The sequence below is a fragment of the Chenopodium quinoa genome, unplaced genomic scaffold, assembly GCF_001683475.1.
Source record: "Chenopodium quinoa cultivar QQ74 unplaced genomic scaffold, ASM168347v1, whole genome shotgun sequence".
NCBI lineage: Eukaryota > Viridiplantae > Streptophyta > Magnoliopsida > Caryophyllales > Amaranthaceae > Chenopodium > Chenopodium quinoa.
Window position 1 is genome coordinate 1 of NW_018745291.1, and position 18149 is coordinate 18149.

Consider the following 18149-nt stretch of genomic DNA (forward strand, 5'->3'; position numbering starts at 1 on the left):
ACAGTGGCTTCACAATCAATGTATATGATGAACCCATTCAAGATTTCAAGCACACACCCTTACTAGATTTGGTTTCAATGTACCTTATCAAATAATAAATCCTTTCATGTTACTTTACTAGAAGTAGAGATTGAGCAACGGTGTCATTTAATATTACTAAAATCAACCCAAAAGATAAGAGTATTAATACCTCATCACAAACTCCAAAATTTGGGATCTAGTTCAAGCCATATGCCAATCCTTAATTGGCCTATGTCAATTACATTGCTAATTTTCTAATAAGAGGCCGGAAAGACACTTCTCACCAAACATCAATTGTTTCAATATTTCCACAATACTCCCAAGTTCTAATAATTAAAAATCAAGCCTTCAAAAAAAAAAAAAAAAAATTACAAATCATATTCATACCTGCTTAATTAATTAGTAGGCATGTAATATTATTTTCTTAACAAACAATATAAAAATACAATAATCACAATTTGTTTTTTTCTCCAGTTATCAACGAGTAGCTATATAGTAGGAGCTGCAAAATACTGTAACAGTCAAATTTCACACAATTAGATTCTTCATGATAATACATATTATAACGAAAAACACGTGATTTTAGATAAGTTGTATATTATGTTTTCGAGTGTAGAATCAAATTATTATATTTTCGAGTGTAGAATCGAATCATTACGCAAATAAATTGGACTTAGTGGAAGCAACATGGAAGTTAATCGATCCCATTCTTTCGTGATTCCTCATAATGTCAACTTAGCCGCCCATTAGACCCCTAGTCAAAAAATTGATACACCATTTTTTAATAATTTTATTTCTTAAAAAGGCAGCATTCAATACCCATTAAGGTTATTTTAAGAATAAAACAAAAAAAGTATTTTCAGATTTAAGACAAAAAAATAATACTCTACTTTCCCTACAAAAACATGCCGGAAAAATAGATGCACTGAACTCAGACAGTAGCAAAAGTGCAAAACAGCAGAAAACAGGGGAATTGGAAATTACCAAAAAACAATAAAAACAGAGGAGAGAGAAAATTGCTAAATTGAGAGATGAAAACATGGTTTAATACTCCAATTTGTGGTAAAAATATTAAGGAAGTTGAAATTGACCCAACTTCAATCGATGGTTCAAGCCATTATAGTCTTTCTAATGGTGTTCTTCCTTCACTTGGAGCTCGTAGCAATCGTGGTGTTCTTCTCCACCGTTCTACTGTTTCACCCTTTAATCATCGTTATAGGTTTAATTTTTTTATCTTTATCTTATTGTTTTATATAGTTTTATTGATTTTAGTTTGAAATTTCATCTGGGTTTTGAATTTTTTGAGCATTTGTGTTGATTTTTGCATGTAATATGTTAGAATTGATCTGGGTTTTTAGAGTGATTTTACTACATTGGTTTAGGTTGTTTGGAATTGAATTATTTTTGGTGGGTTTTGATTTTCTGTGTGGTTTATGGCTTTTCAATTAAGGTTGATGTTATGAATTATGCTTATAATTTGGGATTTTAATGATATTTTATCTAGCTAAATAAAGTTATGAACTCTAAGTTGTGTAGGGGTAACCAAAAAATTAGTATCAGGGTTTGAACCTCTAAATATGGTTAAGCTTGTTTCACTTTCAGGTCCAAAAGAGAAAATACGGAGTAATGTTCAATTAATAAGCTAGTAAATGAAGTAAAGCGGTTGATCAAACTGGGTTCCTTTGAGTCAGTTTAGTCTAGGTGATTTGCTCATGTTCGCGTGATAGAAATATCCGGGTTGGGTTTGGTTAGGGCTGGGCCGATTTCTTGTTCACCCGTGTACGAGTCTATTGTCAATTATTTAATCAAATAACTAGCTTTGAGGCCCAGGCAATGCCCTGGGTGTATATATTTACTAATCTTTCACTTTAGAAGGATAACACTTTATTGTTTAGTGGTTGAAACTATAAATTATAAACTTAAGGTTATGTTAGTATAGATATTCAATGATAGTCATCAAAATTGTCAGTTCAAGGCAGCAGATATTTTTTTGTTTGGGTTACAATCGTGTTTCCCATTTTCAAGTATGGTTTAGTTTTGGGTCGAGTGATTAGGGTTGGACTAGTTTTGGCAAGTCTACTAGAGACCATAATAAGATAGGACCAAGACTTGTATTTTAATCCCCTTTTTATATCATTTATTTATTTAGTTGCTTAGACAATGTATTTTTTTGTGGTTTTTAGACCCTGATTTGCTTCATGGGCCATTTAATTACTTTGATGGATTTTTTAAGTATGATTATTTGTTTGTTGAAGATAAATGGACTCAGCTTAAATATTTTTTCGGAATATATATACTTCAAAACGTAGTTATGTGAGTGTTCTAGTTAGATTTGTCTCAATTTTATAGTTTCCAAATACGTAGTATATAATTTTTATAATTTTTTGTAATACGTACTTAGAAATATTGCTATTACAATATTGCATTGAGAACTGTGAAAAAAAAAAAGCAAACAAGAAAATAAAAGAAACGGAGGGAGTGTATAGGAAGATGGGTGCAGTTTATGCTTTATGGGGTAAATCAGAAGAGCATTAGAAAAGAAATAATTTTAAAAAGAGTGAGTTTGTTACATCAATATTGTTACATTTCAATTCAAAATAAGCAAAATAAAGTGAAAGAGTACATAGCAATAAGTGTAGGCAAAATAAAAATTATAAAATCTCGACAATCTCATTATGAACTAGACTTAGGCTGAAATGGTTCTGCGACTGGTTTGTACGACTTTGACTAGGTATCCAGTCCCCTTCACCCCTGTTTTTAACTACATAATCTTTTGGATTTTACTTTAACTTTATGTAATTTAGAATAACTTAATGAGTCAATCCAACCCTTGATCTGCCTGAAGTTGATTTGGTTTAAGCTTGTTTGAAACTTGAGTTAAGCTTAATTAACAAGTCCAGTCAAGTTGATCAAAAGGCTAGTTCAACTTGGCTTGTTGTGATCACCAGTATTTGTTGGATTTTGTGACTTCTCATGGATACTTATCAACGTGTCAATTTAAAATACTTTTTGGAGTTGTAAGAAGCGAGATATGATATTGTAAAGCGAGGTTTATTTTCATCTGGGGTGCTATTGGACCACCACCCATGACACTGCCTATATGCACCATGAATTGATTGCTTGCATCTGGAATCGATTTTTTTTTTTTCACAAGTCGCGAAACAAAGATTTGTTCCAGTAATGTAGCAATTATTAAGGTTCTATAATTCTGTGTACTTATATATATCCTGACAATGATTTTATGTGCAGAATATGGGAAATGTTTCTGGTAATTTTGGTCTTTTATACATCATGGGTGTCTCCATTCGAATTTGGATTCCTTGACAAACCAATCAGAAGCCTAGCTATACTCGATAATATTGTTAATGGATTTTTTCTTATTGATATCATTTTGACCTTCTTCGTCGCATATCAAGATCCACTAACGTATCTCCTGGTTGATGACCGAAGGTTGATTGCTTGGAAGTACATAAGAACCTGGTTTTTGTTCGATTTCATATCAACCGTCCCTTCTGAACTTGTTGACAAAATCATCCCCGACAGCATCCATGCCTATGGCCTATTCAATATGTTACGTCTTTGGCGTCTTCGTAGAGTCAGTAAGTTGTTCTCCAGGTAAATTATGGTCATTGTAATTTGGAGTATGGAAACTACATTACCAAACTTTCTACACACTTATGTTAGCCACCTTCATATACAGATTGGAGAAAGATCGAAATATCAACTACTTTTGGATCCGATGCATTAAGCTAGTTTGTGTAAGTATAATTTAGAAGTTAAAAACTGCATTGGTGCTGATAGATTTCATTTTTATCCTGCTTAATATTGTATAAACCTTGTTCATTTGCAGGTGACTCTTTTTTCGGTTCACTGTGCTGCCTGCTTCTACTTTTTCCTTGCAGCCCATTATCCTGACCCGAAAAAGACTTGGATTGCTCTTTCATTTCAGAACTTTCAGACTGCAAATTTGTGGCTACTTTATGTGACATCAATTTATTGGTCAATAACCACTCTCACGACAGTGGGTTATGGTGATTTGCATCCTGTTAATTTAAGAGAGATGGTGTTTGACATTTTCTTTATGCTCTTCAATCTTGGATTGACTGCATATTTGATAGGAAATATGACAAACTTGGTGGTTCATGGGACTAGCCGAACTAGAAATTTTGTAAGTGTGCACTTTGCTGCCTTGTTCTCTGACTGCTCTTGTAGTCTTGCATGCTTTCTGGTTTGGTTTCTTTTCAAGATTGGTCTTAAGAAATTTATTTGAAGCAAACAGTAATTAAATACCTGATATTGCGTTTTCCTTATTCGTTAATTCAATGGTTATAGCGATGCATTCAGATTTTGATCGTGCTGCTAACTTGTCATATGTTTTGGTTTTGTGTAATCATAGAGGGACAAAATACAAGCTGCTTCAAATTTTGCTCAGAGGAATAGGCTTCCTGTTCGCCTCCAAGATCAAATGATCTCTCACTTGTGTTTGAAATACAGAGCTGATTCAGAAGGGTTGCAACAGCAAGAGGTTCTCGAATCCCTTCCTAAGGCAATTAAATCAAGTGTTTCACATTATCTCTTCTATTCTCTGCTTGATAAGGTGTATTTATTTCGCGGAGTATCAAATGACCTGCTTTTCCAGCTGGTATGTTTCTGTTTCCTTACAATCCCTTCTTGTTGCTAGCCTGGATTTCCACTATATGTACTATCATACAACGGAATTTTTGTCCTATATAATAGAGATTTTCTTTTCTGACATTAATTCTAATCTTGTACTTTGTGTGTTGCAACACATCATGTTATTTTAAAATAATTGTATGGCTTGAGAGATATTTGTCTTTGATTTTTTTTTTATAGTAATTTTCATTCTTGTCTCTTTTAATTTTGCTGCTAACTGTGTATTCTCTTTCCTATCTAATTAAGGTTTCAGAGATGAAAGCTGAGTACTTCCCTCCCAAAGAAGACGTGATTTTACAAAATGAAGCCCCTACAGATCTCTATGTGCTGGTCCATGGCACAATGGTGAGAATGAACTCTCACTTATAATGCATGTAACTGGTAACACTTAGCAAGCCTGCATATTACAACTAGACTAGCTGGTAAAGTGGGTCTAAAGGCATTTTCTCAAAGACACAGGTTCTAAACCCATCTACCTGCAACAGTAGCCCTTTATTCCTCTGGACCCAAATAAAAAAAAAAAAAAAAAAAAAAAAAAAAAAAAAAGAAGAAGTTCCAATGTTCCATGCAGTCCCTTTGCACAAGTGATGTTTAATCAGGATTTTGAGCTTGAGAAAGGGATTTGGATTTCTGCAGCTCTTTTAATATTAGGACACAATATAAGATCCCAAAATAAGTTACCGTAAATAGTTATTGTCTTGTAAACTCAATTTCTTTTCTCAAGTAATAATGTAGACATTCTGGCATTTGACTGAGGCTTTTCTTGCAGGAGTTTATTGTGCAGAAACTTGGAGTTGAACAGGCAAGCTTTTGATATTTAATATGGCAAATTATCTTTACGTAATGCTGGTAGACTCTGTGTAATCCCTACGTACTGTTTTTTAATTGAAGACTTTTTATTTACAGGTTGTTAAGGAGGTTAAAGCTGGAGATGTATTGTGGGGAGATAGGTGTACTTTGCTACAGACCGCAGCTCTTTACTGTTCGCACCAAGAGATTGTGTCAGCTACTGCGTCTAAATCGAACTGCCCTTTTGAATCTTGTCCAAGCTAATGTTGGAGACGGAGCTATTATCATGAATAACCTCCTCGAGGTTTGTGTTTTTGAGTTGTTTTCCATTATTAATCTATTTATCAGCACAAGAATTTATCTCAAAAGCATTAAATTATGAAGAGTAGTGTCTCGGTGGTAGGAGCTTAGGACGAAGAGTGAGACATATAATACAAGTGACTCAGTATGATGGTTACAAAATTACATTGCAAATTTTCTAGAGGTTTTTGTGCTTATGAATTTATGATTAATCATATAAACAGATTTACCCTTTATTTATAACAGGGAGGCTGTTTTTTGATTGACATGTGATCTAGTATGCAACAACACTTTTAATTGACATGTGATCTAATAAACAACGATCAGTTGATACTTCACAATAATCACAGTAAACAGGAATTTTTGACAATTTAACAAGCATAATTTGAATTTTGTTCATGATATTCCAAACATTAGAAAAAGTAGTGAAGTTTTTACTACATTAGAAAGTCAATGTATCAACATCAGTTTGATGTTTGCTTTTTGATGCAGCATTTAAAAAATCAGGAGGATCCAATTATGCAAGCTGTTCTTGTAGATGTTGAGAAAATGCTTGCTCAAGGTCAAATGGATTTGCCTCTTAGTTTATGTTTTGCAGCTGCAAGAGATGATGAGCCATTGTTGCAACACTTGCTGAATCGAGGCTGTCATCCTGATGAAAGAGACATGAACGGCCGCACTGCCCTGGTATGCAGTACTCTTAGCTCATGACATTGCACACACTGTTAATACTAAGTTTGTGTGGTTGATCTACAACCTTTTCTTTTTTACCCTTTTTGTTTCACTCACTATCCTTTTCTGATAATGCATACACCAGCACATCGCTGCTGCCAAGGGAAACGAAAGTATTGCAAATATCCTTTTTGCACATGGAGCAGAACCAAACATCAAAGGTATATCTGAAACAACACTTGGCAATCTTCATTTCAAGCATGTTCTGTGTTCTTTGATTCTCTGTTGTACTTTGGAACAGTGGCCCAATGGCCCGTTGGACTAAATGTTGGCCTATTCTATAAACATGACTTAGAATAGTTGGTCTTTCCATTTGTATACTTCTTTTCTTATAGATGCATTGAGGATGTTCTATTTTAATTGTAGAGATTTGCAGGGATAGTTGTCCATTAAGAAACACTAGACCAGAAAATTGGAGGATTGAGCGGTTATGTTATTTTCACAATTTTATTAAGGATTCTTATAGAATTCAAACTATATATTGTGATTGTAACTAAAAAATACAAAGAAATAAATGAAATGAGTATATAAAGTGCAAATTTAATTATTTTAAAAAAGGAAAAACAAATATTTGGTCCGGCCCAACATGAGCCTTTTGCTCCTCTCCATTTTTCTGTTGTGGACCAGAATATGCACACCTAATGCTCAAGTGAGATTCATACTTTTTTTAGTCTAATTTTATTGTTATTAATCAACTTCTGACGAGCCACCATATGCAATTTTTTATTTTAAAACAGACTCTGAAGGGAGCATTCCCCTTTGGGATGCACTAGTGGCGAAGAATGACTACATGATCAAGCTACTCAAAGACCGTGGTTCCAATCTAGCTTTGGGTGAAGTATATCGATATGCTTGTCATGCATTAGAGCAGGGTGACCTAGATTTGCTAAAGGTTATTGTTCGTCACGGTGGAGATCTGACATTGCCTGGGAGTGACGGATCTACACCACTTCATGCTGCAGTTTCTAATGGAGACATTAAAGCTGTCAAGTTCCTTTTAGAGCTAGGGCAGACATTGACAAGTATGATGAGGATGGATGGACACCAAGAAGTTTGGCAGATTTTCAAGGGAAAGAAGATATAAAGGCATTATTTGAATCTAAGAAAAAGGCGGCTAGCCTAGAATCAACTGTAAGATTTCCTGATAAGGGAGCTGGTCCTTCTGCTCGGATCATGAAGTATCCGAGTACTGGTACAATAGATGTTCCTCCAAACACAATTCAAATGACGCATGTTGATAATCACCCTAGGCGTCAGGTTGACACATTTCAAAATTCGCTATTTGGTTTTGTCTCAGCTGCCACTAGAGGTGAGCATGGGTTGAATCAAACTTCTGTATATATTTATAGTTTTTGGTATCCAGCTTTGGATTTTTACAGCTTATTTATAGGCTAACAATACATGAGTTTTATCTTTAGCTGCTTAACCACTTAGGCTCTTTTTTTTTAAAAAAAAAAAATTGCATGCAACAATCAAAATTTGTTTTGCTTAATAAAACTGATAATTAATGGGTAAATGATTTAACTGGAACTAATTTCTAATAAGTTGAAGTGAATTGGGCCTCAGTACTGTCAACATTAGTGCATCCCCCGTTCATTTGTTTTAAATCACCTTATACCAAATTAGCCATGAACTAGAATAATCATAAGAATGAAAAATGCTGCATGTTATGGGTTCCAGTGTAAAAATATGAGTTCAAGATAGTTCTTTTGTCTTTATGTCAACTGCTTTTAAAAGGGAAGATTATGATATGATCAGATATTCAGAATCACTCTTAACTCATTTGATTGTTTGCTGTCTGTGTTGCTGCTAATCACATACTTCATAAAACTTTCAGGTGAATCTACTGATCTCAATGGTTTCTCAAGTATGTTGGGTAACCAAGCAGCTAGAGTAATTCTTAGATGCCCAGAGAAAAGTGAGACTACAAAGCTTGTAATGTTGCCAAAGACTCTGCAAGAACTGCTTGAAACCGGAAGCAAAAAATTTGGATGTCATTGTACAAAAGTAGTCACTCTAGAAGGAGCTGAAATTGATGAAATTGATCTTATAAGAGATGGTGATCAACTCTCACTCGTCTGTTCGTAAAAACAAATTCCTTGAAAGCTCATAGTCGGTAAGCTTTCCATTAACATTTATCTTCTCTAGAATCCATGACCATTGCAGCATTCATAATCCTAATCCTGGCCAATAATTGATTGAAGATTCCCCTGGCAAAGCCAACAGAAATCAAAAGGCGTTATAAAAATTGACCTATTCAGGAATAGGACTATACAGAGTACTGAATGCCGAGATTAAATTGTTGTTCCCGATCATTACCAGGGATGGCTTTGTGGTGTTGGAGCATTGTATATTCTTAGAAACAGGAAATACCTATAGAATAAAATTGTTCTGCTTTACATGTCTTTGTAATTTTTTTCCATTTTTTATTTGTCATTTTCCAAGTACAAATTCCTGTTTCTAGCTTACAAAATTATACTCCATACTTGAAGGGTAGATACACTTTCTTTGGTGTAGTTTTACATAGATTGAGATATGTGTAAGGGCATTCTCGTAACGGCTCAACTGAATAAGGCAAAAGGAAAAGTTATCCTTTCTATACTTCAGTTTTTGTATCATGTACAGTATGATGATTTTTGGAAATGCAATCTACAAGTTCAAATGTCAAAAGAATTTTGCTTCTCTGCTTGTGGTCTCAATTTATTTGTTATTGCCGTACTTTGATTTCACTTTAACGGAATTAACCCCTCAAGTTTGAAACTGATTTGCTAATTTTGTTTATTCGTAATTAGGTTAGAACCCGTGCGATGCACGGTTTATATAAAATCTAGTTTTATAATTTGTACATTTTAAAAAATGGATAATATAAATAAGAATTATGCACCTTGTACAAAAATATTTGTAATTTTATAGTTTTAGATTTTCATCAAAATTATGATATTTTACCTGTTCAACGTCGCCTAATACATATTTTAATGTAGGAGTCCATTTATTAGTGTGCTATTTACAATTGTTTCATTTTAAAGATAAATTGATAGGTTGTAGTTGTAATATAAAAGCTTCTAATATTCAAATTTCAAAATTGTTAAATATGGTAGCTCCAAAAAAAAAAAAAAATGACATCATCCTTGCATTTAGGCGGGAAAAAATTTATTATGTGAGTGACATGTGGACAATGATGACGTCAGCAACATTTTGTTTTAGTAATAGTTAATAGATTGGAAGTAGCTATTGTAATCAAATTTAGCATTCTCATTCTATAAATTACCTTTTTAAGTGTTGTTGGTTAGGGTGTTTTGAATTGACTTCTCCGGAAGCCTGTAAACTATGTTACTCAGACTCTTCATTTTATCTCAAGTACCTGTGTCTGACCTTCGACATTCGGGCATGGGTATAACACTTAGACACTTCATTTTAGTTCAAAATTATGTATATCTTTCACAAATAGACGAGTCGGACACTTGGACACATATTCGTGTCGGATATGTGTTCTCGAGTCCAGAAAACATAGCCTGTAAACCATATCCACAGCCAAGTGATAGGATATGATTCCAAATTTGAAAGGATGTTTTGGGGGTAGTGGGTGGTGCATTAAGAAAGCAAAAGTGAACAATATGGTAGTAACTACTAACTAGTATCATGATTGCAAAGTTTGATGTGTTGTTTTAAAGTTTATTGGCTTAGTGACTCGGTAATAATAGGCAATGACACATAACTAAAGTTTGATTTGTTGTCTTGTACACTATGTAGTGTGATAATTCTAGAATGTAAAATAATTCTAGAGTAGTTTACATAGTCATTATGTCAAAAGATTTTCACTTCTTTGCTCAATTACTAGTGTTCTTCATTTATCTGCTATCGTTTGTGAAAGAATTAGGACTGAGTGTGATACTATTTCTAGTAATGTTGTTAAAATAGCAACAGGAAATGACCATTGATCACCATCACATATGATTATGAAGCTTCTAGTCATATCCGGAATTCAACAACATAACTATGCATGAAGAAAGAGTAGGAATTTCACATAAACATTCATAACAAACAAACTAACTAATACTTGTAGTATAGATATACTCCCTTCATTCGGAACTGGTTGTCCTAAGCTCTTGTTATTAAGAACTGACATGGTTTTACTGATACGTCCTTTACAGAGTTACGTTAATTCTATTTCCCGTCGCCATATTAGTAAGGGCATATCAAGAAGTTTGATCACAGACCATTAATATTTTAGGATTAGTAACTACTTCTGAACATATCAGTATTATACAGTGTTGGAACAACAAGTGTGTAGTGTGTGAATTTTGTGGAAAAAACTCAAAGTCCCACATTGGTGGGAAATGAGAGTTTTACTCTCTTTATAATATAGAGAGTGGGCTAAAGGGGTGTGGCCCTTGGGCTACCCACATTTTGTGTAGAGGGAGGACCTATATGGTAAACCATATATCACACACGCGCGCCGAACCGAGCCGGGTCGGGCCGGGCTGGGTTTGGGTTATTAAACAAACTTAATTTTTGTTACCGGTTTGATTAATATTCAATTACAAAACGTTTTACTGTTTTGGTTTAAATTTTTCCGTTACATTGCTTGATTCTCGTTGTTGTTTTACTGCTAAACGTTGCACCGTTACACTGATTTAATGCCTTGATTCTTGCTTAACGAATACACTAATTGCAGTAAACGTTGCTAATCTTTCTCCCGTTTTCATGCTTAAGCCGTTACGTATCTTTACCTATAAAAGGACGGTTCCAGCTTTGGTTTTAAACACACGGCAAAAATTACAGAAAACCACTTTGCAAAATATATTTTCTCTTCCTCTCAAAACAGTCGAGCAGTTTCTTTCTGATTTTCTGGTGTTCCGTTGTCCGGTGGTTCGGTGCAAAACCGCCGGTATTTTATACTTGTGAAAGACTGTTTTATCCTGGGGAACATCCGGTTGTTGTACGAGCTGCTTGCACAAATTAAAGGGCAGTACCGTGAATGTTCTAAAGAGAGCGACATAGTCCGCGACTCAGTCTAATTCCCGGTAACTTTGTTCTGTTTTTATTGTTTACAGCAGTTCGGTTTATAACAATTTTAGAACAATTTATTTCTGCCTTTATAATCATCATGTCTACCGAGGAAATTACTATGTCCAATGACCTTAACAAGCCCTTCCGTTTTGAAGGCGCTCATTTTAAAAGGTGGAAACAGAAAATGCAGTTTTTCTTGACTGTTAAAAAAGTGCATTCTGTATTGACTGTCCCTAGGCCTGTTATTCCTGATAACGCTGAACAAGATGATCTAGTGTATTGGAATTCTGAAATTGAAACTTGGAATGAAACCGATTTCATGTGCAAAAACTATATTCTTAATGGTCTGTCTGATAACCTGTATGACTATTATAATCTGGAAAACACCGCTAAGGATTTGTGGGATGCCCTGCAAAAGAAATATGACACCGAAGAAGCCGGTGCCAAAAAGTATGCTGTTAGCAGGTACCTGAAATTCCAGATGACTGATGCTAAGTCCGTGGAAGTGCAGTCCCACGAACTTCAGAAAATTGCCCATGAGATAATTTCCGAAGGTATGGCTCTTGATGAACAATTTCAGATTGCTGTTATAATTGACAAGTTGCCTCCTTCTTGGAAAGATTTCAAAAACAGTCTCAGGCACAAGACTAAGGAATTTTCCTTAGAGAGTTTGATTACTCGGCTCCGTATAGAGGAAGAATCCAGAAAACAGGACCAGAAAGAAGAAGTCTTACAGCTCTCTGCAAACAATGCTCCTAAGCGTTCTGCTGCAGTTCTCAAACCCGCTGGTAAGAACTTCAAGCCTCAGAACCGGAAGAATAACTTCAACAAAAATAAACAGAATGTTCAAAAGAACGATGGAAAGCAACAAACTCAACCCCCTAAGAATGGTACTGGTCAATTCCTATGTTATAGGTGTGGAAAACCAGGCCATATGGCACGAAAGTGCAGGAACATGCCTAACCCTGTACCACAGGCTAGCATGATAGAAGAGCCACTTGTGGCTATGATTACCGAGATCAACCTTATTGGTGGATCAGAAGGGTGGTGGGTAGACACTGGCGCTACACGCCATGTCTGCTATGATCGTCGGATGTTTAAAACTTATTCTGAAAACACCGATGATAAGAAAGTGCAATTGGGTGATTCCCATTCCACTAATGTTGCTGGTATTGGTAATGTTGAGTTGAAGTTTACTTCTGGCAGGACTCTCATTCTGAAAGATGTACTGCACACTCCGGAAATGAGAAAGAACTTAGTTTCTGGTTTTCTTCTTAATAAGGCTGGTTTTACACAAACCATAGGTTCTGATTTATTTACTTTAACTAAGAATGGGATGTTTGTAGGGAAAGGTTATGCTACTGATGGCATGTTTAAACTGAATGTTGAGATTAATAAAATTTCTGATTCTGCTTATATGTTGTCTTCTTCTGTTAATATTTGGCATGCTAGACTCTGTCATGTGAACAAAAGACTCATAAAAAATATGAGCAATTTAGGCCTTATCCCTAATGTTTCCCTCAATGACTTTGATAAATGTGATTTTTGTAGTCAGGCTAAGATTACAAAAACACCTCATAAGTCTGTTGTTAGAAACTCAGAACCGTTAGATTTAATTCATTCTGATATTTGTGAATATAATGGAACGTTGACCAGAAATGGACAACGATATTTCATCACCTTTATTGATGATTGTTCTGATTATACTCGTGTTTATTTGATGAAAAATAAGAGTGATGCTTTTGATATGTTTAAGTTGTTTGTGACAGAGTTTGAGAATCAGTTCAACAAGCAAATAAAAAGGTTGCGTAGTGATCGTGGAACTGAGTATGATACTGATGCTTTTGTAGAGTTTTATAACTCACATGGTACCATACATGAAAGGTCAGCTCCTTATTCTCCAGAAATGAATGGTAAAGCTGAAAGGAAAAATAGAACCTTTACTGAGTTAGTAGTTGCTATTTCTTTAAATTCTGGTGCTGCTGATCATTGGTGGGGAGAAATTCTTCTCACTGTTTGTTATGTCTTGAACCGTATTCCAAAAACTAAGAGTAAGGTTTCTCCTTATGAATTACTTCGTAATAAACAACCTAATATTTCTTATTTCAGAACTTGGGGTTGTCTAGCATATGTTAGGATTCCTGATCCTAAAAGAGTTAAGTTAGCTAGTAGAGCTTATGAATGTGTATTCATTGGCTATGCTGTTAATAGTAAAGCATATAGATTCTTTGATTTAAGTGCACGAGTAATTATTGAATCTAATGATGTTGATTTTTATGAGGACAGGTTTCCTTTCAAATCTAGAAATAGTGGGGGTTCATCCTCTTCTATTATTCCTGTAGTCAGGTCTAACTCACAAGACTTGAATGCTGAACCCGAACTAAGAAGGAGCAAACGGGCTAGAGTAGCAAAAGACTTTGGCCCGGACTTTGAAGTTCTTAATGTAGAGGAGGATCCTTCTACCCTCCAAGAAGCCTTAGCCTCAGTTGATGCAGATTTATGGCAAGAAGCCGTAAATGATGAAATGGACTCACTTGAGTCTAATCGAACTTGGCACCTAACTGAGTTGCCACCAGGTTGCAAAACAATTGGCTGCAAATGGGTCCTAAAAAGAAAGCTGAAAGTTGATGGGACCGTTGATAAGTATAAGGCTCGTTTGGTAGCTAAAGGCTACAGACAAAGGGAGAATGTTGATTTCTTTGATACCTATTCACCTGTAACTAGAGTAACATCTATTAGAGTACTAATATCTCTTGCTTCTGTTTTTAATCTTGTAGTACATCAGATGGATGTAAAGACTGCATTCTTGAACGGTGAATTGGAAGAAGAAATCTACATGGATCAACCGGAAGGATTCGTTGTTCAAGGAAAAGAGCATCTGGTATGTAAGCTAGATAAATCTCTTTATGGTCTCAAACAAGCACCTAAACAATGGCATGAAAAATTTGATAACTTAGTCATCTCACATGGTTTTAAGATAAATGGTAGTGACAAATGCATATATGTAAAATTTGAGAATGATATATGCACTATAATTTGTCTATATGTGGATGACTTGTTAATTTTTGGCTCGAACATTCATGCTGTGAATGATGTAAAGCTATTGTTGAATGCTGAGTTTGACATGAAAGACCTAGGAGAGGCTAATGTAATCCTTGGAATTAAGATTACTAGGACAGAAAATGGAGTTTCCTTGGATCAATCTCATTACATTGAGAAAATCCTAAAGAAATATGGTTACTTTGACTGTAAACCTGCTAATACACCTTATGACTCCAGTGTTAAATTATTTAAGAACACTGGTGATGCCGTAAGGCAATCTGATTATGCGAGCATCATTGGCAGCCTTCGGTATGCCGCTGATTGTACTAGACCCGACATTGCCTATGTCGTGGGATTATTAGGCAGGTTTACTAGTTGTCCTGGTAATGAGCATTGGCATGCTATTGAAAGGGTCATGAGATACCTTAAGAGAACCATGAACCTAGGATTACATTATGAGAGGTTTCCAGCTGTACTAGAAGGCTATAGTGATGCCGACTGGAACACCTTATCAGACGACTCTAAGGCTACTAGTGGATATATTTTCTCTATAGCCGGTGGAGCTGTATCTTGGAAGTCTAAGAAACAGACTATTTTAGCTCAGTCCACCATGGAGTCAGAGATGATAGCACTAGCTACAGCTAGTGAAGAAGCAGGTTGGTTAAGAGACCTGCTAGGTGAGATTCCCTTGTGGGAAAAACCATTACCTGCTGTCTTGATCCATTGTGATAGTACCGCGGCTATTGCAAAAGTTCAGAACCGTTACTACAACGGTAAGAGACGACAAATACGTCGTAAGCACAGCACTGTAAGAGAATATCTTTCTATTGGAGCTGTGAGAGTGGATCATGTACGCACGGAGAATAATTTGGCTGATCCTTTGACGAAAGGATTAGCTAGAGAGAAAGTCCATAATTCGTCTAAGAAAATGGGACTATTGCCGTTGAAATGAGTTACACATAATGGTAACCCAACCTATAGACTGGAGATCCCAAGAAATAGGTTCAATGGGTAATAACAAGTTATGGTGTGATATGAGTTGAATATGTTCAAAAGACATAATTTCCTGAAGCGATCAAGGATGAGTTAATAGGAACTCTTAATGAAATCTATACTCCAATTTGGAGTGGAATACCAAGCTACAGGAGTACTCTTGATAGATTCACCTATGTGAATGTGGAAGTGAGGCCGCTTCCTATGAAATGTGTGGCAGCATTTCTAGAGCATTCACTATACTGGGATAGACGTGCATGGCCGTAATAGCACGGGTCTTTAACAACACCAAGAATAGGTCGTGTGAGGTACGTTGTCAGAGATAGGGTTCAAAACTTCGAGTTACCCTTGTTAAATCTGAATCGTATTGACTATGCAGAAGTTCAAGTTGAAAAACACTTCTGTGTATGCACAATCTATATGTGTAAGGATTCTGCTCGAAAATGTTTTCAAAAAATTCAAGTGGGGGATTGTTGGAACAACAAGTGTGTAGTGTGTGAATTTTGTGTGTGAATTTTGTGGAAAAAACTCAAAGTCCCACATTGGTGGGAAATGAGAGTTTTACTCTCTTTATAATATAGAGAGTGGGCTAAAGGGGTGTGGCCCTTGGGCTACCCACATTTTGTGGAGAGGGAGGACCTATATGGTAAACCATATATCACACACACGCGCGCCGAACCGAACCGAGCCGAGCCGGGCTGGGCTGGGTCGGGTTTGGGTTTGGGTTATTAAACAAACTTAATTTTTGTTACCGGTTTGATTAATATTCAATTACAAAACGTTTTACTGTTTTGGTTTAAATTTTTCCGTTACATTGCTTGATTCTCGTTGCTGTTTTACTGCTAAACGTTGCACCGTTACACTGATTTAATGCCTTGATTCTTGCTTAACGAATACACTAATTGCAGTAAACGTTGCTAATCTTTCTCCCGTTTTCATGCTTAAGCCGTTACGTATCTTTACCTATAAAAGGACGGTTCCAGCTTTGGTTTTAAACACACGGCAAAAATTACAGAAAACCACTTTGCAAAATATATTTTCTCTTCCTCTCAAAACAGTCGAGCAGTTTCTTTCTGATTTTCTGGTGTTCCGTTGTCCGGTGGTTCGGTGCAAAACCGCCGGTATTTTATACTTGTGAAAGACTGTTTTATCCTGGGGAACATCCGGTTGTTGTACGAGCTGCTTGCACAAATTAAAGGGCAGTACCGTGAATGTTCTAAAGAGAGCGACATAGTCCGCGACTCAGTCTAATTCCCGGTAACTTTGTTCTGTTTTTATTGTTTACAGCAGTTCGGTTTATAACAATTTTAGAACAATTTATTTCTGCCTTTATAATCATCATGTCTACCGAGGAAATTACTATGTCCAATGACCTTAACAAGCCCTTCCGTTTTGAAGGCGCTCATTTTAAAAGGTGGAAACAGAAAATGCAGTTTTTCTTGACTGTTAAAAAAGTGCATTCTGTATTGACTGTCCCTAGGCCTGTTATTCCTGATAACGCTGAACAAGATGATCTAGTGTATTGGAATTCTGAAATTGAAACTTGGAATGAAACCGATTTCATGTGCAAAAACTATATTCTTAATGGTCTGTCTGATAACCTGTATGACTATTATAATCTGGAAAACACCGCTAAGGATTTGTGGGATGCCCTGCAAAAGAAATATGACACCGAAGAAGCCGGTGCCAAAAAGTATGCTGTTAGCAGGTACCTGAAATTCCAGATGACTGATGCTAAGTCCGTGGAAGTGCAGTCCCACGAACTTCAGAAAATTGCCCATGAGATAATTTCCGAAGGTATGGCTCTTGATGAACAATTTCAGATTGCTGTTATAATTGACAAGTTGCCTCCTTCTTGGAAAGATTTCAAAAACAGTCTCAGGCACAAGACTAAGGAATTTTCCTTAGAGAGTTTGATTACTCGGCTCCGTATAGAGGAAGAATCCAGAAAACAGGACCAGAAAGAAGAAGTCTTACAGCTCTCTGCAAACAATGCTCCTAAGCGTTCTGCTGCAGTTCTCAAACCCGCTGGTAAGAACTTCAAGCCTCAGAACCGGAAGAATAACTTCAACAAAAATAAACAGAATGTTCAAAAGAACGATGGAAAGCAACAAACTCAACCCCCTAAGAATGGTACTGGTCAATTCCTATGTTATAGGTGTGGAAAACCAGGCCATATGGCACGAAAGTGCAGGAACATGCCTAACCCTGTACCACAGGCTAGCATGATAGAAGAGCCACTTGTGGCTATGATTACCGAGATCAACCTTATTGGTGGATCAGAAGGGTGGTGGGTAGACACTGGCGCTACACGCCATGTCTGCTATGATCGTCGGATGTTTAAAACTTATTCTGAAAACACCGATGATAAGAAAGTGCAATTGGGTGATTCCCATTCCACTAATGTTGCTGGTATTGGTAATGTTGAGTTGAAGTTTACTTCTGGCAGGACTCTCATTCTGAAAGATGTACTGCACACTCCGGAAATGAGAAAGAACTTAGTTTCTGGTTTTCTTCTTAATAAGGCTGGTTTTACACAAACCATAGGTTCTGATTTATTTACTTTAACTAAGAATGGGATGTTTGTA

General features: G+C 36.0%; 1 pseudogene; it reads left to right on the top strand.

The window, feature by feature from the left end:
• The first annotated feature begins 430 nt into the window (after positions 1 to 430).
• Positions 431 to 8757, top strand: LOC110712164 (annotated as a pseudogene).
• The last annotated feature ends 9392 nt before the right edge of the window (positions 8758 to 18149 follow it).